Genomic DNA, 23,505 nt, shown 5'->3' on the forward strand with positions numbered 1-23,505 from the left:
ACCTGTCAGGCGGCCAGTACTGCACTGGACGCCAGTGAGGAAACGTCTCTCAGCGAGGAGGGAGACGGTTGCTTAGCGAGTCCGCGAGTCTCCAGAAGTGACCGCATTTCACGGAAAAAAGATTAACACTTTTGTCGGTTACATAGGTACCTCGATGTTCCACACACGTTGGTTACCAACGTAGCAAGGGGACAATGCACTGAAGTGGATAAAAACTTACATGATTTAAATAATGGAACACTTCATGCATAGCACATCATGTTTCGACGATTCGTTCCCATTACGAAATGCAAATATTTACGTTGGTATTTTATGTCATGTTTGTGTGTGTGTGTGTGTGTGTGTGTGTGTGTGTGTGTGTTGTTCTACCTCTCTTCACCAGCAGTCGTATTTTGTGCTGTTTTGAAGTGCTGTGCGTCTCTCATAGCACAGAAATCCACAGGCACGCAAACAATTACTCACGCCCTTTTTATATGTGAAATATAAAAAAAGCATAGCGTTCTACAAAAGATATTTGTAGGATACCTTAATTTTAATGAAAGGTGACATTACAAATTTGTCCAATAATGTACACAAGAAAATAAATTTTACAGCTGGGTAGAAAACATTAGCATTAATTTCCTAGATTTGCGGACAGGAAATGACAAGTGTCACAATTCTAAAATACGTAATAAATTTTGATTTCACATTATCAGACAGGAAGAATGATGGCGTTTTTGTGTGTGGATTTATGCACAAGGAAGGAGCCAAACCACAAAAAGATGATTGCATGGCAACAGAGACAGTGTATGCCACGCGGAAACATTCCATAAAGTAGCAGTGTAAATACTTCCACTTCGTAATGTGAATAAATTCTCGAAACGCGTCGTGTTATGCACACAACAAAGTAAATGATGCAGTGTTATTTACGTCAAGAATGATACAGTTGGAGAAAGACACAGTTGGAGGTTTTCTAAAAATACCATTTACGATGAATGAGATTCAAACACTTCAGTACTGATACATTACTGTGTCGTGAATACCGTTTAGTATATAGAGAAGCTTTTAGAACATCATATAAGACTAAAATAATTGCGCAACTCTAATATTCTGTTCTGACGGCAAACCAGCGGAACTGACATGTGACCGCACCCGCACCGTAAACGTCTCAAAATTACTGATTCATTTCATTTTGCGGCGAACAATCAACTGTATGTGCTTCTTCTGCAGTTACTGTTCCTGAAATTACGATTTGTGATGGACTGACGATGTTTGGTACAAAAAGAAGACTTTTGTGAAAACAAGAGTCAAGCTGTTATGTCTGTATCTTTTTCATGGTCTTACCGCAGAGCTGAATGTTTGTTATCTCGGTAGGAGGATTTAAGGCTAAAAGTAACATTGCTGGTTATTTCTAATTTAAGTAAAATATTTATAATTAAGTCTATGTAGATAGACTCTGTGATCAGCTGCTGAACTACGATCTTACCGAATTGTTTGTGACTTAGTGACTTGTAATATATTAATTTTCTGTTAGGTTTATGAATTTGCTGCCAAGTAATATAATTCAGCTTAGTACAATCTTCCTGTGTGAGGATTGCATTTGGTCTCATTATTCGATCGCACATTCTAGTCGTGTGAATTTTCTGTTTCTCATATACTGTGTGAATCGTTATTACGTTAGTAGATAACGATATTACATTCTGCTCCTATGGGATTTCATTACATTCTAAGAGAATGTAATTGTTCATTCTGCCTTGCTACGTTTTCAGACTACACCATACGTTAGTAACGAACGAAACAAAGCTTCTCTTTCCTGTGGTTTCTTGTTTCCAGTAACCATTACTCCTGATATATACAGAGGTGTACCTGTCTCTTATATACAAACAAATACTTCTTCCAGTTTCGTTCTGTAAGTGAATCAAACCAAAATGTAATTACAGAGTCTAACAAACCCTCTGGTATCTGTCAGCCATTGTTTAAATTATTATGCTCTTCATCTTTGATCGGGTATCAGGTTGGAAGTTGCATACTCGTATTATTGTCAACCTACTTGTACATAGCTTGGGGACATTAAAGTACAATCACACTTACAGTAGCTCGCACAAAGACACGCAAAAAGTCGTACGTAAATGAAATTGGAGAAAACTTAAATACAACTGAATGTCCTCGTTTGCACGCATTTGACTGGCAAATTATAGGTTTAGACAGCCTCGGAAGATTTGTATAGGCTTTGAAACTTATATTTCCATCTGTTTGGCAGCAGCTAAAAATCAAAATCAGTCGTATATACTTATAGAGCCTGGTGAAAAATTTTATCAGCATTGGTAGCCAATTCTACAAGTAAAATTCCTCAGCTTATTCTTTTTGCAGTAGATTTTTGTCAAGGGAATACTATGAATACTTTACTTTCCCTAGCATGTTGCGATCTTTCGGTCTTCTCTCCAACAGCATAAATGCTCCTTATAGTACCACCAAGGTTTTCGTTTTATAATGTCTCTCACACTGTGCGGATCTAGAGAAAAATGGGGACCTTGCCCGTTAAATAGCCAGTTCGTTAGTCACGTGCAACGGTCGAGGTAACATAACAAATGCTAGTCAGAACCGGTTCTTACCGCACAACTTCGCAACGTGACTAACGGTCTCAGCTCACACAGGTCAAAATTGATAGTCTCCTGTACGTAATTTGCGCCACTGCCTCTTCACCAGTTTATTCACCGCATGCATCTTTAAAGTCGCTCACAGGTAATGTAAGAACATACTCCACCAACATTATTAATGTCTGAAATAGTTCTGCCTTGATAAATTTGTCCCATTTTGTTACAGTCTAAATATGCTTCAGAAGCAGAGCAAAAGTCATATGTTGACCTTTTTTTTATTACCATAGTTACGTAAGTAATCAGTCGTGACTGGATGAACTACATCACCACGTCATTAATCTGTCGGGACTGTATGAATTAGGTACTGATGATGTAATAACATTTGAAGAACAATACAAGTATGTCAGCTAGTGTCATGCTCAGACTTGCAAGTCAATAGATAGTTTTTCTACAACTAGCAATAAAAAAATATAACCCTTAAATTGAAGGACGTACTGTCTACTCAGATTTTTGATCCACTGGTGGGGACCAAACACTGTTCAGCAGTACATTCTCGAAGCCACCATCAAATGTCTAGGTCAGTCGCCATCTTGGACTACCGAGAACTTTTTTTTTTTTGTGTGTGTAGTTTATTTCAAGTGTTATGATGGTGAATGTCACTTTCCTACAGCTTGCAGTGTGCGACCTCATACTAGCAGCTAATAACTAGCGTGACTGAAACAAAGCACTGGAGCATAGGTAGGCTGTTAGCAGGTGCTGTTCTGTTAAGATACTTCTTAGTTTCCTCAGGATATAGATAGCTAGTGACATTTCGACAGTCGACGCACCCGCCCAGTGTGCTCTTGGGAACAAAAGGGCCCACAAGAATGATATTTTCACTCTGCAGCGGAGTGTGCGCTGATATGAAACTTTCTGACAGACTAAAACTGCATGCCGAACCTAGACTCGACCTCGGGGCCTTTGCCCTTCGTGAGCAAGTGCTCTACCAACTGAGCTACCCAAGCAAGACTCACGACCCGTCCCCACAGTTTCAATAGGGCCTACAAGTTTAACAGTTCCAGTGTCGCCCGATGCTGCAGTTTCAGTGAGGCATCATGTCGTTCTCTGCGTTTTGTTTTTGTTTATTCGCATTAAACAACGCTTCGGCCTCGTCAAATATTACATCAACATCTTTCACTACCTCGTTATCTCTCTTCCCACTTGATAGGAAGGTATTATCGTATACAACTGTAGGATGTCTACATTTGAGCTTACGACCTAAAGAGGACCGGGAACAATATATCCATGTGACACAAAGTGATGCAACTTCTCTTTGTATGAGACTACCCCATGCCATGACGTTAGTCAGTTCTGAATATCTACAGTAACTTGTATCCTTTCGAAGCTTCTTACTGTATCCATCTCGTGGTCACCCAGTACAATTTTCTTCCCTCCCTCCCCTCCCCCCCTCCCTCTACCCTCCAATACGGAACGAAGACTCCCTCATGCCTCAGCATGCGTAATAACTACCAGTTTCTTCTTTTAGGATTCATTTTTTCTCCTCTTGATTCAGTATATCCTAATTAATTATTTGATGTACACATCTAATTTTCTATCCTCAAAAGCTATTCTTTTCCCGTTTGATCTGCGTATCGTCCACGTTTGACTTCTTCACAAGACTATACTCCATACGAATACCTTTAGCGACAAGCACTTAAATTTATATAAGTTACCAACGAATTCTTGTGTTTCGGAAATGCTGTTCTTGGTATAGCAGTCTGTTTCGGGCATCTTGAGTTATTTAGATGCCGAAATAGCGAAACTCATCTGCTATCTTTAGTGTCTTACTTCCTGCTGAGAATCCCTCAGCATCATTTGAAATAATTCGACTATATTCCATTACTATTCTTTTATTACTGGTAATGTACATCTTGCAACCTATTCCAGCTGTCCCACCAAGTCCTTCGCCGTCTCTGATAGAATTATAATGTCATCGGCAAATCTCACCCTGAACTGTAATTCGATTTTGTAAAATTCTCCTTGTTTTCCTTTATTGCTTGCTCAGTATACAGACTGAACATAAGGATTGAGTGCTGTATCACTCTTTGCTCCATTTTGTGCATTTCATTGTTCACTTGTCTGAAGACGGTCAGCTTTGACTGAAACGGTTTACCACAATAAATAAATAAATAAATATTTGTTGCTATCTGCACTGACTATTTTGTTACAGTGTTAAACACGATCACTGTCTTTCCAAAATGACTCTAAAAATTATTAAATTCAATTACATCAGGATAGGCTACAACTCTGCCACAAAACCTTCTCATCTAACAACGTCCCTTTCATGTTTTCAGTCTCTTACAAATGCAGTCTCGTTTCTGAACGATCTGTAAGCAATCAATAGCTTCCTGCATTTTGTCCCTACTACCTTCATAATTTAAATGGATGTAGCAATGTCAACACCGTACACTCCCGGATAGCCGTGCGTGTTAAAGCGCCGCTCCCGTGACGGGGAGGTGGGCCGCCCTCATATCGAATCCACCCGGCGGATAAACAGCGAGGGTCGCTGTGCTGTCGAGCCTGGATGTAGTTTTTAGGCAGTTTTCCACCTCCGAATAGGTGAATACCAAGCTGCTACCAAAGTCCCCTTCAGTTACACGAATCGCAAACACTAAAAAGACTTTCGATGTCTTACGCAAGTATCAACACTACACGCTGACAGTTAAGGTACACACTTTCAGTCCCGGGGGTTGGGGGCTAACGGGTCGGCTATAGGAAGGGAATCCGGCCATCCCTTAGATTACACACGTCATATCGATGCCGACACCGCGCAAATGCGGGACAAGAGAAAGAACAAGTAGTTCAAAATGGTTCAAATGGCTCTGAGCACTATGGGACTTAACTGCTGTGGTCATCAGTCCCCTAGAACTTAGAACTACTTAAACCTAACCAACCTAAGGGCATCACACACGTCCATGCCCGAGGCAGGATTCGAACCTGCGGCCGTAGCGGTCGCGTGGTTCCATACTGTAACGCCTAGAACAAGTAGTCACGTCAATATTGTCAAAAGCGTTTTCTAAATCAGCAAATGATATAAACGTGGACATGATTTTCTCCAAGCCATCGACTACGATAACTCGTAGAGTGAGCGTTGACTAGGGGGTTCCTACATTTCTCTGGAACCAAACTGATTTTTCCCTGAAACCGGCCTCCATTCTTCTGTAAATAATACTTTGCAGCCGTGACTTATTTAAATAATTGTACGGCAGTAATCAGAGCTCTCAGCACCTGCCTTCTTTGGAATCGCCAATTATTGCGTTCTTGTCGAAGTCTGAGGCTCATTCGCATGTCTCATACATCACACACGTTGGGTGGAATTGAAACTTCCCCGTAGAAAAATTATAAGTGACTGTGCTGATAAACCTCTTATGTTATTTGATTTTCAAACAGTTGAGCAAGACTGAACGTACTAAGACATTTCTCTCTTCACTTATTCTGATCATCGCTAAACTGATACACAATTTTTTTTTTTAGCGCAATGCAGTCTGACTTTCAATAATCCCTACAAAAGAATGGCCCTGACTGACAATAACCTATACCTTTCATGAATCACTTACCTCCCAAAAATATTCGTCACTCGAACTACTGCAATACCCCAAGCGCCAATACTGCCAGCTAAATAAAAGATTCTAACTACCGAAGGCACTAACTACTGATAGGCATAGTTAGCAAATGAGAGATTTTGATAGAGAACAAACAATGTATTTACCTTAATAGTGTTCAAAAGTCATAATATATATATCAGTTCATTATATCCAGTCTTACAAATTTCCCTTTGCTGACGGACACACGTCCAGATCGTCCGCTCTCGAAACTTTGCCAGATCTCTGCTGACATCCACCACTGCTGGCCCGCTCATCTCCAACAGCGCAACTCTGCGAGCTGTTCGCATCCAACTGCCCAACACGACAATAGCGAATGTTCCAACAATGCCAACCAGCCACAGACTGCACAAAGCACAGCCAGTGATTTTCATACGGAGCGCTACGTGGCGTTACCAACGTAGAAACCTCAACAGCCTACTTACAGAACGTACTTGGGTGGTTCACTCGAGGATGTGAATAATTCTGTGGGAATGCCGGTTACTACAGAATCCATATTTCGATAAAGGTCTTTCGGCGATATGTCAAATACTTCTCACAGTATAACAAATCCCATCTTCTCGCTTCATTTACTTTTTCTCCCCTTTCGTGGTGTCGCCTGTAAGAAAAGTTGTGACATCTCTGGAGAAAAAAGGAGCAGTTGTATGAACTTCAAGGAGCTCAAATAGCAAGAAAAAAAAAATGAGGGTGCACTGAGAGGTTGGAAGAAATGCATGGAATTCAAGGAAAACAAACGTTTAGGGGCATATGTACGATTCATACTATTACTGTAGACGCTTTTCTTCAGAAGCTAAGAACCGTTCATGTAACTCAGGGTTGCATACTGTCCATAAACTATGAATTCCATACAGCAGGGCTTCCCAACGTGTGGTACGCGGATCCCTTAGGGGTCCGCCGGCTCTTTCTAGGGTGTCCGCGGTCACCTTTCATCAAATCGTGCAAAATAATGAGTAAAATTATTGAATAAAAATTTGAAAATAAATTGATCACTATTTTTTTTTCTTGTGAAAAACATGTGTACTTTTACTTCAGGTCGTATCCCCAAGCAGCCTTTGCGGTCCCTCAGTGAGAAAGTACACACAGTTTAGTGCGGGTGATTGCGGCTTCTCTGATCGACTGCTTCGCAACAATACGGGGGTCGTTTGTGCGCCGGCTCACGGCGCTAATGGCCCCAGGCATCATTAAATGTTAAACTTGCGTTGCCAGTGCACTACCTATTTCATAAGTCGATTTTTGACCAGTTTATTACTTCTAACATGGATCGGTGGCTAAAGTCAGGATCACTGAAGAAGGGTGCAGTTTCTCCATCGCCTTCACAACAAGGGAAGTTTCCAGTTGAAATGAATGAGGAGGGAGGACGACCAAAGGAAGACTTTACATACATCTGAATATTTTTCTTCGGATTTCACGAAAAATCACACACACACACACACACACACACACACACGACTGTTACGAAATATGCATGCTCCGTACACAACAGTAGCCAAACAGTGGTAGTAAACAGACCATAAGCGGTAGCTTGTCAACAGCGAACAGTTTGGACGTGACGTTGATTGCTCTTGGAGGAAGACAGCTCCATCGTGTGAAAATTCAATCAGCAAGTAATTTTAATCAGACTATAGTGTCCAGAATGAGATTTTCACTCTGCAGCGGAGTGTGCGCTGATATGAAACTTCCTGGCAGGCTCGAACTCGAGACCTTTGCCTTTCGCGGACAAGTGCTCTACCATCTGAGCTACCGAAGCACGACTCACGCCCGGTCCTCACAGCTTTACTTCTGCCAGTATCTCGTCTCCTACCTTCCAAACTTTACAGAAGCTCTCCTGCGAACCTTGCAGAACTAGCACTCCTGAAAGAAAGGATACTGCGGAGGCATGGCTTAGCCACAGCCTGGGGGATGTTTCCAGAATGAGATTTTCACTCTGCAGCGGAGTGTGCGCTCATATGAAACTTCCTGGCAGATTAAAACTGTGTGCCCAATCGAGACTCGAAGTCGGGACCTTAGCCTTTCGCGGGCAAGTGCTCTACCATCTGAGCTACCGAAGCAAGACTCACGCCCGGTCCTCACAGCTTTACTTCTGCCAGTATCTCGTGTCCTACCTTCCAAACTTTACAGAAGCTCTCCTGCGAAAGGCAAAGGTCCCGAGTTCGAGTCTCGGTTGGGCACACATGTTTAATCTGCCAGGAAGTTTCAGACTATAGTGTGTTGAACAAAGGGAGTAAATCCACTAGTAAGTGTCTGGATACAGTAGGAATTCAAATTGGATCGTTAATTTCAAGTTGTTATCATTCATCTCTAAATCAAAGACTATTGATACTTCGGGCGGGGGGCTGGGGTGGGGGGGGGGGGGGGGAGTGGGGGTCATTGGGAACATGGCACTTGCATTAAGAAACTTTCAGTTCCCATGAGTTTCGCTCTGAAATTTAAAGTTGCTGTGCTCTTGACTGACTAGGGGTCCGCCATGGATTTTCGACTGAAGAAGGGGTCCGCCAGCTGAAAAGGTTGGGAAGCCCTGCCATACAGTGTAGCTCCAAGATTCAACACAATAACCGCCCATCGATGGTCGAGTGAAAGGTATAAGACAATTTCTACACTTTCTCACCAGTGCGGGAGTTTACCTCAGTTTATGGAATGTCTGAGATGGAAAAGGCTTTACTTAGAAATTCACAGAAAAGACGTCCTGCGCTTCGAAATCGTTGGAGCGGCGGACGGCAACGTGACTCCGTGGCTAACGGGCCGCCTCTCGCGCCGTTATAAGGGTCGGCATTCGCTGCTCCTCGGCCGAGTGGCTGTTCTGCGGGCGCTTGGGCAATGCTCTTCCCGGCAGCTCTTGCTCAAGCCGTTCTCAGAAGCTCGCTTTCTACGTTCTCGTTTCCTGGGACTGCCGCCGCAATGGAGTACTTTCGCTTCCTCCTCCGTGATGCTCCGCTCCTGCCAGCATCCTCCGCGGTGTCTCTCCAGAAGACTTCCCTGGACCTGGAATCGTAGCCCGGAGCTTCCGATCGATGTCTCGCTAACATGAATAACTTTCAGTTTTATCTACTTATACTTATTTTTTCTTGCCGCTTATTCCAATCCCTTCCTGCAGCACATACAACAAACTACTTCTGTTATTTGTTGTATATATTTGTAGCTCACCATACAGCGGAGATGCTGAGTCGCAGATAGGCACAACAAAAAGACTGTCACAGCCAGGCAGTGTGTTTTCAGTTGCCTGGGACTGCAGTCGTGCGTGTGAGCTGCGCTTGCATGAGCGTCTGGCGTCTATTGTTGACAAAGGCCTTAAAAGCCGAAAGTTTTGTATTTTACTTGTCCCCATCTGCGACTCAGGTTGGTTGGTTTTGTGGGGTAAGGAGACCAGACAGCGTGGTCATCGGTCTCATCGGATTAGGGAAGGATGGAGAAGGAAGTCGGCCGTGCCCTTTCAGAGGAACCATCCCGGCATTTGCCTGGAGTGATTTAGGGAAATAACGGAAAACCTAAATCAGGATGGCCGGACGCGGGATTGAACCGTCGTCCTCCCGAATGCGAGTCCAGAGTCAAACCACTGCGCCACCTCGCTCGGTCTCTGCGACTCAGCATCTCCGCCGTATGGTGAGTAGCAACTTCCCTTTTTATAATATGTTACATTCCATCCTGGATTTCCGATGTATACAGGGTGGTCCATTGATCGTGACGGGGACAAATATCTCACGAAATAAGCGTCAAACGAAACTCGTCTAGCTTGAAGGGGGAAACCAGATGGCGCTATGCTCGGCTCGCTAGATGGCGCCGCCATAGGTCAAACGGATATCAACTGCGTTTTTTAAATAGGAACCCCCATTTTTTATTACATATTCGTGTAGTACGTAAAGAAATATAAATGTTTTAGTTGGACCACTTTTTTCGCTTTGTTATAGATGGCGCTGTAATAGTCACAAACATATGGCTCACAATTTTAGATAAACAGTTGGTAACAGCTAGGTTTTTAAATTAAAATACAGAACGTACGTACGTCTGAACATTTCATTTCGGTTGTTCCAATGTGATACATGTACCTTTGTGAACTTATCATTTCTGAGAACGCATGCTGTTACAACGTGATTACCTGTAAATACCACATTAATGCAATAAATGCTTAAAATGATGTCCGTCAACCTCAATGCATTTGGCAATACGTGTAACGATATTCCTCTCAACAGCGAGTAGTTCGCCTCCCGTATTGTTCGCACATGCATTGACAATGCGCTGACGCATGTTGTCAGGCGTTGTCGGTGGATCACGATAGCAAATATCCTTCAACTTTCCCCACAGAAAGAAATCCTGGGACGTCAGATCCGGTGATCGTCCGGGCCGTGATATGATGCTTCGACGACCAATCCACCTGTCATTAAATATGCTTTTCAGTACCGCCTCTACCGCACTCTAGCTATGTGCCGGACATCCATCATCTTGGAATTACATCGCCATTCTGTCATGCAGTGATACGTCTTGTAGTAACATCGGTAGAACATTACGTAGGAAATCAGCATACATTGCACCATTTAGACTGCCATCGATAAAATGGGGGCCAATTATCCTTCCTCCCATAATGCCGCACCATACATTAACCCGCCAAGGTCGCTGATGTTCCACTTGTCGCAGCCATGGTGGACTTTCCATTGCCCAATAGTGCATATTATGCCGGTTTACATTACCGCTGTTGGTGAATGGCGCTTGGTCGCCAAATAGAACGCGTGCAAAAAATCTGTCATTGTCTCGTAATTTCTCTTCTGCCCAGTGTCACAACTGTACACGACGTTCAAAATCGTCGCCATGCAATTCCTGGTGCATATAAATATGGTACGGGTGCAATCGATGTTTATGTAGCATTCTCAACAGCGACGTTTTTGAGCTTCCCGATTCTCACGCAATTTGTCTGCTACTGATGTGCGGATTAGCCGCGACAGCAGCTAAAACACCTACTTGGGCATCATCATTTGTTGCAGGTCGTGGTTGACGTTCCACATGTGGCTGAACACTTGCTGTTTCCCTAAATAACGTAACTATCTGGCGAGCGGGCCATCTTGTTTCACCCTTCAAGCTAGACGAGTTTCGTTCTATGTAGTTTTTTCGTTTGATGCTTATTTCGTGAGATATTTGGCCCGGTCACTATCAAATTTACGAATAAACCGAGGTGTACCACCTGTTTGACCCAAGACTGAAACTGTGTGATCATTCCATTCCGTGGCCCTACAAAGAATTACATCCAAATATAGGTACGAGTTGGCCGATTCCAACAGTGACTCATCGACATTATAGTCATAAGATAGAACGTTTTTTCGTTATGTGATGTGCAAAATTAAACATTTCTGAACATTTGTAGCAAGTTTCCAGTTTCTGAACCATGCTTGAATCTTATCAAGATCTGACTGGACATTTATGCAGCTTCTTTTAGACATTACTACGTTATAGATGACTGACTCAACTGCAAAAATCCTTATTTTACTATTCATGTTGTCTGCAGTGTCATAAATGTACAAAATGAACAGCAAGGGTGTCAACACACTTTAATTCTACATCTGAAGATGACTCTTCCTCCAAGACAACACGCTGTGCCCTCCCTACCAATAAGTCCTCAGTCTGGTCACTAATTTCACTTGATACCCCATACGATCGTGCTTTTGACAATAATCGTAGTTGTGGTACTGAGTCAAATGCTTTTGAAAGTCAAAAAAATACAGCATCTACCTGACTGCCTTGATCCATGGCTTTCAGTATGTCACGTGAGAAAAGTGCGAGTTGGGTTTCACATGATCGATGTTTTCGAAATCCACGCTGGTTGGCTTTGCGAAGGTCATTGCTTTCGAAATACCTCATTAAGTTTGAGCTCAGGATATATTCTAAGATTCTACAGTAAATTGATGTCCATGATATAGAACGGTAGTTTCGTGGATCACTTCTACTACACTTCCTATAGATGGGTGTAGCCTGTTCCTTTTTCCAAGAACTGGGCACAGTGTTTTGTTCGAGGAATCTAAGCTAGATTATAGTTAGAAGAGGGGCTAATTCAGCAGCAAATTCAGTATAGAATCTGACAGGGATTCCATCGGGGCCTCGAGCTTCGTTCAGTTTTAACGATTTAGCTGTTTCTCGAAACCACTGGCACTAATGCTTATTTCATTCTTCTTTCCAGTGGTATGATGATTAATTTGTGCTATTTCTCCTGGGTTTTGCCTCGTAAAGGAATATTTGAAAACAGAGTTAAGCATTTCAACTTTTGCTCTGCTACCCTCAATTTCAGTTGCTGTCACATTCGCTGGGGGCTCGACACTAACAGCCTTTACATACGACCAGAATTTTTTTGGGTTCTATTGAAGATCACTTGACAACGTGCATAGAAGGCATCACACATTGCTCTCTTGACAGCCAAACGCGTTTCATTCAGCATCTCTGTATCTCTAGCCTTTCGCTTTGTCTTACAGCCATTATGCAGTAATCTCTGGTTTTTTTTACAAGTTTCTTTACAGTGACTGTGTACCATGGAGGTTCCCTCTCATTATGAACCGTTCCACTGGGTACATTTCTATCCACTACACGGCCAGCTATTCTTTTAAACTCGAATCAGAGTTTCTCTACATGCTCCTGCCCTGTGCTGCAAGTTTCAAATTCTTCATTGAAAAATGACACTACTGATTCTTTACCTAGTTTATTGAACATGTATATCTTTCTGTATATTTTAGTTGTTCTTTGTCCTTTGGTAACCATTATTGCCCAATTGCGTCATGGTCACTGAAATCAGTTTCGATGTGGACATCCTCAAAGAGGTCGGTTCTATTTGTTGCCATTAGATCCAATGTATTTGCATCATGAGTGGGGTGCTTAACTATCTGTTCTACGTAGTTTTCAAAGAAGGCATTTACTGCAGTTTCACAGGATGTCTTATCAATCCTACCGTTAGCAAAACTGTAGTTTTCCCGATTAGTTATTGGATGATTCGTCTCCGCCGATGATCACAGTATGATTGGAAAACTTACATACAACTGAACTGAGACTTTCTCTTAAGTTTCCAGACACATGAGGAGACGAGGCTAGTGGGCAGTAGAAGGCTCCAATTATCATTTTATGCCCACTCCTGATACTGAGTCTTAACCAAACTGTGGTGTCGCCGCCAGACACCACACTTGCTAGGTGGTAGCCTTCAAATCGGCCGCGGTCCGTTAGTATACGTCGGACCCGCGTGTCGTCACTGTCAGTGATTGCAGACCGAGCGACACCACACGGCAGGTCTAGAGAGACTTACTAGCACTCGCCCCAGTTGTACAGCCGACTTTGCTAGCGAAGCTACACTGACCAATACGCTCTCATTTGCCGAGACGATAGTTAGAATAGCCTTCAGCTACGTCATTTGCTACGACCTAGCAAGGCGCCATAGCATTTGATATTTATCGTGTGCAGCAAGAGAGGGGAAGAAAACCAATGTGCACTCCGTGTGCATACCGGGGGGAGTCATTCCAGATGTGGAAAGGGTCCTTCCGGATGCCATGGAGGGTACAGGGTGCACCCATCTGCAGGTGGTCGCTCATGTCGGCACCAATGATGTGTGTCGCTATGGATCGGAGGAAATCCTCTCTGGCTTCCGGCGGCTATCTGATTTGGTGAAGACTGCCAGTCTCGCTAGCGGGATGAAAGCAGAGCTCACCATCTGCAGCATCGTCGACAGGACTGACTGCGGACCTTTGGTACAGAGCCGAGTGGAGGGTCTGAATCAGAGGCTGAGACGGTTCTGCGACCGTGTGGGCTGCAGATTCCTCGACTTGCGCCATAGGGTGGTGGGGTTTCGGGTTCCGCTGGATAGGTCAGGAGTCCACTACACGCAACAAGCGGCTACACGGGTAGCAGGGGTTGTGTGGCGTGGGCTGGGCGGTTTTTTAGGTTAGATGGCCTTGGGCAAGTACAGAAAGGGCAACAGCCTCAACGGGTGTGGGGCAAAGTCAGGACATGCGGGGACCAAGCAGCAATCGGTATTGTAATTGTCAACTTCGAAGCTGCGTTGGTAAAGTACCGGAACTTCAAGCGCTGATAGAAAGCACCGAAGCTGAAATCGTTATAGGTACAGAAAGCTGGCTTAAGCCAGAGATAAATTCTGCCGAAATTTTTACAAAGGTACAGACGGTGTTTAGAAAGGATAGATTGCATGCAACCGGTGGTGGAGTGTTCGTCGCTGTTAGTAGTAGTTTATCCTGTAGTGAAGTAGAAGTGGATAGTTCCTGTGAATTATTATGGGTGGAGGTTACACTAAACAACCGAACTAGGTTAATAATTGGCTCCTTTTACCGACCTCCCGACTCAGCAGCATTAGTGGCAGAACAACTCAGAGAAAATTTGGAATACATTTCACATAAATTTTCTCAGCATGTTATAGTCTTAGGTGGAGATTTCAATTTACCAGATACAGACTGGGACACTCAGATGTTTAGGACGGGTGGTAGGGACAGAGCATCGAGTGACATTATACTGAGTGCACTATCCGAAAATTACCTCGAGCAATTAAACAGAGAACCGACTCGTGGAGATAACATCTTGGACCTACTGATAACAAACAGACCCGAACTTTTCGACTCTGTATGTACAGAACAGGGAATCAGTGATCATAAGGCCGTTGCAGCATCCCTGAATATGGAAGTTAATAGGGATATAAAAAAAGGGAGGAAGGTTTATCTGTTTAGCAAGAGTAATAGAAGGCAGATTTCAGACTACCTAACAGATCAAAACGAAAATTTCTGTTCCGACACTGACAATGTTGAGTGTTTATGGAAAAAGTTCAAGGCAATCGTAAAATGCGTTTTAGACAGGTACGTGCCGAGTAAAACTGTGAGGGACGGGAAAAACCCACCGTGGTACAACAACAAAGTTAGGAAACTACTGCGAAAGCAAAGAGAGCTCCACTCCAAGTTAAAACGCAGCCAAAACCCCTCAGACAAACAGAAGCTAAACGATGTCAAAGTTAGCGTAAGGAGGGCTATGCGTGATGCGTTCATTGAATTCGAAAGTAAAATTCTATGTACCGACTTGACAGAAAATCCTAGGAAGTTCTGGTCTTACGTTAAATCAGTAAGTGGCTCGAAACAGCATATCCAGACACTACGGGATGATGATGGCATTGAAACAGAGGATGACACGCGTAAAGCTGAAATACTAAACACCTTTTTCCAAAGCTGTTTCACAGAGGAAGACCGCACTGCAGTTCCTTCTCTAAATCCTCGCACAAACGAAAAAATGGCTGACATCGAAATAAGTGTCCAAGGAATAGAAAAGCAACTGGAATCACTCAATAGAGGAAAGTCCACTGGACCTGACGGGATACCAATTCGATTCTACACAGAGTACGCGAAAGAACTTGCTCCCCTTCTAACAGCCGTGTACCGCAAGTCTCTAGAGGAACGGAGGGTTCCAAATGATTGGAAAAGAGCACAGATAGTCCCAGTCTTCAAGAAGGGTCGTCGAGCAGATGCGCAAAACTATAGACCTATATCTCTTACGTCGATCTCTTGTAGAATTTTAGAACATGTTTTTTGCTCGCGTATCATGTCATTTCTGGAAACCCAGAATCTACTATGTAGGAATCAACATGGATTCCGGAAACAGCGATCGTGTGAGACCCAACTCGCCTTATTTGTTCATGAGACCCAGAAAATATTAGATACAGGCTCCCAGGTAGATGCTATTTTTCTTGACTTCCGGAAGGCGTTCGATACAGTTCCGCACTGTCGCCTGATAAACAAAGTAAGAGCCTACGGAATATCAGACCAGCTGTGTGGCTGGATTGAAGAGTTTTTAGCAAACAGAACACAGCATGTTGTTATCAATGGAGAGACGTCTACAGACGTTAAAGTAACCTCTGGCGTGCCACAGGGGAGTGTTATGGGACCATTGCTTTTCACAATATATATAAATGACTTAGTAGATAGTGTCGGAAGTTCCATGCGGCTTTTCGCGGATGATGCTGTAGTATACAGAGAAGTTGCTGCATTAGAAAATTGTAGCGAAATACAGGAAGATCTGCAGCGGATAGGCACTTGGTGCAGGGAGTGGCAACTGACCCTTAACATAGACAAATGTATTGTATTGCGAATACATAGAAAGAAGGATCCTTTATTGTATGATTATATGATAGCGGAACAAACACTGGTAGCAGTTACTTCTGTAAAATATCTGGGAGTATGCGTACGGAACGATTTGAAGTGGAATGATCATATAAAATTAATTGTTGGTAAGGCGGGTACCAGGTTGAGATTCATTGGGAGAGTGCTTAGAAAATGTAGTCCATCAACAAAGGAGGTGGCTTACAAAACACTCGTTCGACCTATACTTGAGTATTGCTCATCAGTGTGGGATCCGTACCAGGTCGGGTTGACGGAGGAGATAGAAAATATCCAAAGAAGAGCGGCGCGTTTCGTCACCGGGTTATTTGGTAACCGTGATAGCGTTACGGAGATGTTTAACAAACTCAAGTGGCAGACTCTGCAAGAGAGGCGCTCTGCATCGCGGTGTAGCTTGCTGTCCAGGTTTCGAGAGGGTGCGTTTCTGGATGAGGTATCGAATATATTGCTTCCCCCTACTTATACCTCCCGAGGAGATCACGAATGTAAAATTAGAGAGATTAGAGCGCGCACGGAGGCTTTCAGACAGTCGTTCTTCCCGCGAACCATACGCGACTGGAACAGGAAAGGGAGGTAATGACAGTGGCACGTAAAGTGCCCTCCGCCACACACCGTTGGGTGGCTTGCGGAGTATCAATGTAGATGTAGATGTAGAAGATGTACAAACAAGAGCGATGTTCTCCAATTATGGAATGAAGTTAAGTATTCCAAGAACTACGTTCTTTTCTATATAGGATAATTACTTTACCTTGTTCCATACCTCACGCCAATCTACGTGAGCTTAAAAGCGTGCATTTCGGCCTCCACTAGCAACACGGTGTTGGCTCTTCTGCCAACACATCACAAACTATCTCGCATGCAGCTTCAATTTCTATCTCGGTGGATTGAGTTTCTTGTCTATTGCATCAAGTACACCACCTCCAGTTTGCTTATCCTTTCGTTACACACTTAAATTTTCCCCAAACATTTCACTGCTATCAGTTTCTGATTTCAACCAGCTTTCTGTACCTAGTTTTATGTGAGCTGCACTGTTTTTCACGAGCGCTTCAAACTGTGGCACTTTATTGCGAATGCTTCGTCAGTTTGCTCTGTGGGAGGCAATTCTTGGGATGTTACACTGGTACTTCTGTGTTTCCTTCAGCTGTCATTATCTGGATTGAATGGAGAGTCGCCTAATCTTTAAAAAAAATAAAAAAAAAATAAAAAATAAAAAATAAAAAAGAAGCCTCTTGTGTGCACCCCACACACAGTCAGCTACCTGAGTAGCAGCCTCTGATGTATAGTGCGCACCTGACCTATTTAGGGGGACCATACAGCTGTCAACCCTATGGCGCAAGTCTAGGACGTTGCAGCCTAACTTGCCATAAAACCTTCGAAGTCTCTGGTTCAGTCCTTGCACTCTACTCCGAATCAAAGGGCTAAGATCAGTTCTGGGGACAATGCTGCAAATTGTGAGCTTTGTTGAAACTCCACCTGCAAGGCTGGTCTTCTCAACCTCCTCTTCCAGCCGCTGGAATGACCTCGGAGCCCAGGCGACAGGCATCATTTGTGCCAATGTGTGCAACAAACTGCAACTGGTTGCACCGTTTTCCTCACTGGCTGCCGGAATAGCCCCTTCAACGTGTTGAATGAGGGCCCCAGGCATACACACTGCTTGCACCAAGTGTCCTTTCCTGTCCCTTGTTGCCTTTTTTCCTAATTACCATCATTCGCCGTACGTTTGAGATGTCGACGACTAATAGACACTACTCTTTTCCGTTGACCTCCTCCCGAAATCGGACAAAATAGGTTTCTCCAAAACAGGTGAAATGAGTCCTTAAATAAAAAATTATTAGCTTCGACGTATAAGCTGCTCTTCGGATCCATAAGGGAGCTACTAGGGAGAGACATATAGGAAGAAGACGGAGGGAGAAAGGTCTGAGGGTTGGGGGGGGGGGGGAGGGAGGAATAGGAGGCATGATCAAGTCATTACCTTCATAAGTCAGTTAGCACTGAAAGATGGTGTTTAGAGGCAGCAGAGCAGGAGGGCTAAAAAAATTCGCTTATCAGCCTTTGATAAGATCATCGTATAGTTTATGTAATAAATTTTTACGTCTCTTACTTCCGCACACTTAAATGCTATTTTAGAACATCGCACCACCAAACAATTGAAACTTCGTGGAGATCCCATGATGCCTAGCAAACACAGATACAGCGTCATCTGTTGATAAGTTACACATACGATGAGTTTGATCGAGGACACACAAGTTTGTCAGCGAAGAATTTCCCACCACTTCAGAGCGTGTGATCATCAAACTACTATAAACGAGGGAATCACGAGGCTGTAAACTTTCCAGATTTGCAGCCAGACCATAATTCAGAATCAACGTGAAGAATGGCCACATTAAGCCGTGCTTCACCAGGTTACCTGTCACGTGGTACGACACCTCTCACGGCGATAATTATACGCGAGCGACTGCTGAGACTGCATTAATTTCAGTACCTAACCTTAGTGACGCTAAATTATGAAGGGAGTAAGTAACACTTATATTCCGTCATGAGAAACACGAAACGTTGAGTCAACTGACGCAATACGAAATGAAGACGTATTAAAAAGAATACAGGACGAAAGATGAATACGTAAACTGCTGAACCGAAGACAAAACTGGGTAGTGAGTCATATGCAGCTACTTCGAAGAATAGTTAAACTGGCTACTGAATAAAGCTTTTATGGTCGAGAAAGGACTAGATTCTGTGACACAGATTATTAATGTGTAGGTTGTCGTCAACGTCTTTGGGTAGCCTACTTAAAAAGAGGTAGGTATACGATATGTCAACATAGAGGAAGGCTTGAAACCTATTGAGAGACTGATGAAAAGATAAAAGGAGACTGATGAAGCCATCTCTTGGAATATTAGTAAACGGTTGAAGAAAAATGTCTTTCCTCATTGGTAAAAAGTTGTTGCAAGTGGGCCATATAGCATTGTAACAGCCCAAAACATCGGAAGACATAAGCAGCCTTACCGAATTCCACAGGCTACGAAAGAAGGCGGAGAAAATGAATTACAAAAACATTTGGAATAGAAGAGTAAGGGAGGGCTTAGTCAGAACAGTAGTCCTTTAGCCATCGCGGGAAAGAAAAACGAACATGTGAGGCTTGTGTTAGACAAGCTATAAAAGTATTTGAACCACAACGGGAACGACCAGTAAGCACAGACTAGGTAATTCAAAAATCAAGTGAGGTAAAATATTTAGAAGTCTCGATTTAATATCTGGGTATAATACAGATCTGCCGATCCATAAATAGAGGCCATATACAACATTTTTATTTTTATATGAAGGGAGGTGTTATCAGTGGAGAGTGCTGACGTTTAGGTTCAACGTATGAGTCTCAGGTTTCATCAGGACACTAGAGAGCGCCAGTGGAGGAAATGCTGAAAACAAGAATTGGCATTTACGTGGATGATGTACTGATAGCCAACGAAATACGGGAAGAACACACAAAGACATTAGAAGAAATATTAGAATAGTCTGCCGTTGCAGGTGAAAGTCTAAATTTTCAAAAATTGAAATTTCGGAGACTGGAGATACCTTTCATAGTACACATTATTGGGCCAGAAGGGATAAAACCGACCTAGAAAAGCTTTCAGCCAAAAGAGATATTAAGAAACAGGAAGCAATTAAAAAGTTTTCCGGACTTTGTACTATGTGAATAAATACCTTGCCAGAGATCTTTCATCCCAGAAGAGAAGGAACAGGGAAGTAGGAAAAGAAAATCGCAGATGCTGAGAAAGTGAGACCTAATTGTAACTATACGACTGTCTAGAATGAACAATGTCAGTAATGTGTAGTTAGAATTAGATACGTTTCTCTTAAGGACAGTGCTATGTATTTATCTTCACTGTGTTAATGAACATTACTAATGAAGTGTTACACGTGTGAGTCTTTCGCTCTGTGCTAGTTAAGGTTGGTTTCAATGTATTCAGTTATACAGCCACTTATTTAGACTGTTGCGTTACAGTGCAGTGATTCAAAAGAGAGAAAGAGTGTGTCCCGCGCTTGCGACACTTGTTAGATGGCGTGGAAGGTGTGAGCGGCCGCAGAAAATTTATGAGAACAAGCGTGATGTGTTGTTACATGTGGGGAGCCAGTGGGACCAGGTGCCGTATTTAAACTGTAGCCTTGTCATTCACCAGACTTCAGGCAGCAGCCGATGGGAGGGGGAGAATTCAGCAGCTGGCCACACGTCTCCAAAGAGTGCGGTCATCGACCCCATCAGCTGACAGCTGAAGGTCGAGACCTACACGCGGCAGCTCGCTGAGCCGTTGCATATGCAAAGCAGCGCTGTACCAGGCCGGCGTGTGACGAGAATGAGATTGTGGCGCATCACAGTGATTAAATTATGTGTGTGTGTGTGTGTGTGTGTGTGTGCAGATCCCGTTCGATATCCCAGGAGTGTCTCGCTGTGTATTTATTTGTGCAGTATAAAGACATGCTCACGAATGCACAAAACTTTTTTTTCTTATTTGTGGTAATTTTTGTTTTCTTTACACTAAACCGTTCAATGTATGTCTTGCTAATTGTGCCATTCATGTTTCTTAGGTATCAAAAGCATTAAGACAAGCAAAGGTAAATTTAGGAAGAAAGAAACATTGCTATGACATACTTGAATAATTTAGTAAAATCTATTGATTTCTGTCATACAAAACACGTCCTTTTACTTATGTACTCACCTGTTGTGGACTTTTTGGTTAAAGCAAGAAGCAAAATTTCGTGTAAAGAATTTTGAGAAATGTTTTTCTACGTATTTTTCTTTCAGCGTGGTACTTACGTTTCATGAATTGGAAAACTGACATGAAATGTAATTATAATCTACAATTAGATTTTTTCCTGCCTCAATAATTCTGAACATTATGAAACTGAATACATCCTCGTAAACGTCAAAATTAATAGGAATCGATGTATGTGGTATATGTGAAATATAAATAAAAAAGAAATAAAGATAACTGCCAAGCTATGAGGACAATATTGCCACTATCACTTTGTGGGCAATTTTCTTTTCCTGTAACTGAGACGTATATGTATATCTGGAGTTGAAGTCTTAACTTTTTCTAATTTTCCAGGTGATCGTAAGCTGTTTGATTATCAATCGTTTGTCTGGTTTCGTGTCATTCTCCATCTCTTCCCACTGGTCTCAGTCATACCACCTATACATATCTACTGCTCCCGACATCATTAATTATCTGCGTTAAATGTTCTACCCTAGACTTGACTCAACGATTTGTCACCGTTACTAACATCTGCATCGTTACAGGTGTGTTTACACCTGTGCGTAGTCCGCCTAGTCGTTGTACGCCTGTTTGCCTCACACGCAAGTAGAGGCACGCGTGTAGGCGCATGCCTCTTTCTCTACACGTGCGCATGTGTCGTTCCATTTACAACTACATAGAACCACGCTCGCTGTCCCGTTGATGAAGATACTTGTTTTGCTTGAAGTGAGAGTTGCAACAGCAGTTACATTTTGAGACAACGATTATATCGTAGAAAGAAATCCAGATATTCAGGTGATTAATACCTTTGGAGTAATGCATGTGAGACGGAGAGGAAAGAGAAAGATTGCAAGGATTATACTGTTTAGTAAATGTACTCCCTATTTTTAGTTAGTATTTCAGTCTTGGTCACTGATAGCGAAGGAAAATATAAAATAGACTTTATAACAGTGACACTTCGAATTCTTGCTACTTAATTATGTACCATACTAAAAATTTGTAGCTTTTATTGTAATGGCACAGTCAGACTAATGTATTTCGTAGACTTATCATCTCGCACAATTATTCGCTTCTCTTTATACAGTTTGGTTGTGCAATAGATGGCGTTTTATGTCTTGCAGTGCTGTCAAACAAATATCCTATTTGAATCAATATGCGACATAATTGTGTTCCGACGTAAAACCAAGCGCCAGCACGCCAGATGGCAACGTTGGACCAGAGAGGGCTGTAAGACGATGTCAACCAATTGCACGCTGACTGGCCCCTCTCCAGGACGACAACGCAACGCCAGCGCCCATACACGAAGAGGACATAAGCGCTGCGCCGCCTGGCCTGGGGTGTTTGGTGGCTATCGGAAGTGTTTAAACTCAGAAGAATCTTCCGGGAGCCACTCTGCAGCAATTCTGGATGTGTGGCGTGTCCCATTGTTATGCTGACCTGGGGTGTTTTATGGCTATCGGAAGTGTTTAAACTCAGAAGAATCTTCCGGGAGCCACTCTGCAGCAATTCTGGACGTGTGGCGTGTCCCATTGTTATGCTGACCTGGGGTGTTTGGTGGCTATCGGAAGTGTTTAAACTCAGAAGAATCTTCCGGGAGCCACTCTGCAACAATTCTGGACGTGTGGCGTGTCCCATTGTTATGCTGACCTGGGGTGTTTGGTGGATATCGGAAGTGTTTAAACTCAGAAGAATCTTCCGGGAGCCACTCTGCAGCAATTCTGTGTCCCATTGTTCTACTGGAACTGCCTGAGTCTGTCGGAATGCACAATGGATATGAACGGATGCAGTTGATCAGACAGGATGTTTACATACGTGTCATCTGTCAGAGTCGTATGTAGACGTATAGGGAGTCGCATACCACTCCAACTGCACACGCCTCACACCATTACAGAGCCTCTACCAGCTTGAACAGTCCACTGCTGACGTGTAGTTTCCATGGATTCCTGAAGTTGTCTCCATACCCGTATACGTCCATTCGCTCGTTACAATTTAAAACGAGACTCGTCCGACCAGGCAACATGTTTCCAGTCACCAACTGTCCAGTATCAGCGCTGACGGGCCCAGGTGAGGCGTAAGCGTTTGTGTCATGCAGTCATCAATGACACACGAGTCGGGCTTCGGCTCCGAAAGCCCATATCGATGATGTTTCGTTGAATGATTCGTACGCTGACATTTGATGATGGCCCAGATTTGAAATCTGCAGCAATTTGTGGCAGGGTTGCATTTCTGTTCGGTCGCAGGTTCGAATCCTGCCTCGGGCATGGATGTGTGTGATGTCCTTAGGTTAGTTAGTTTTAAGTAGTTCTGAATTCTAGGGGACTGATGACCTCAGAAGTTAAGTCCCATAGTGCACAGAGCCATTTGAACCATTTGAACCACTTCATCGCTACCTCGAAGGCGCTGTGTCTCATCGCTC

This window comes from Schistocerca serialis, chromosome 8, assembly GCF_023864345.2.
Source record: "Schistocerca serialis cubense isolate TAMUIC-IGC-003099 chromosome 8, iqSchSeri2.2, whole genome shotgun sequence".
NCBI classification, from domain to species: Eukaryota; Metazoa; Arthropoda; class Insecta; order Orthoptera; family Acrididae; genus Schistocerca; species Schistocerca serialis.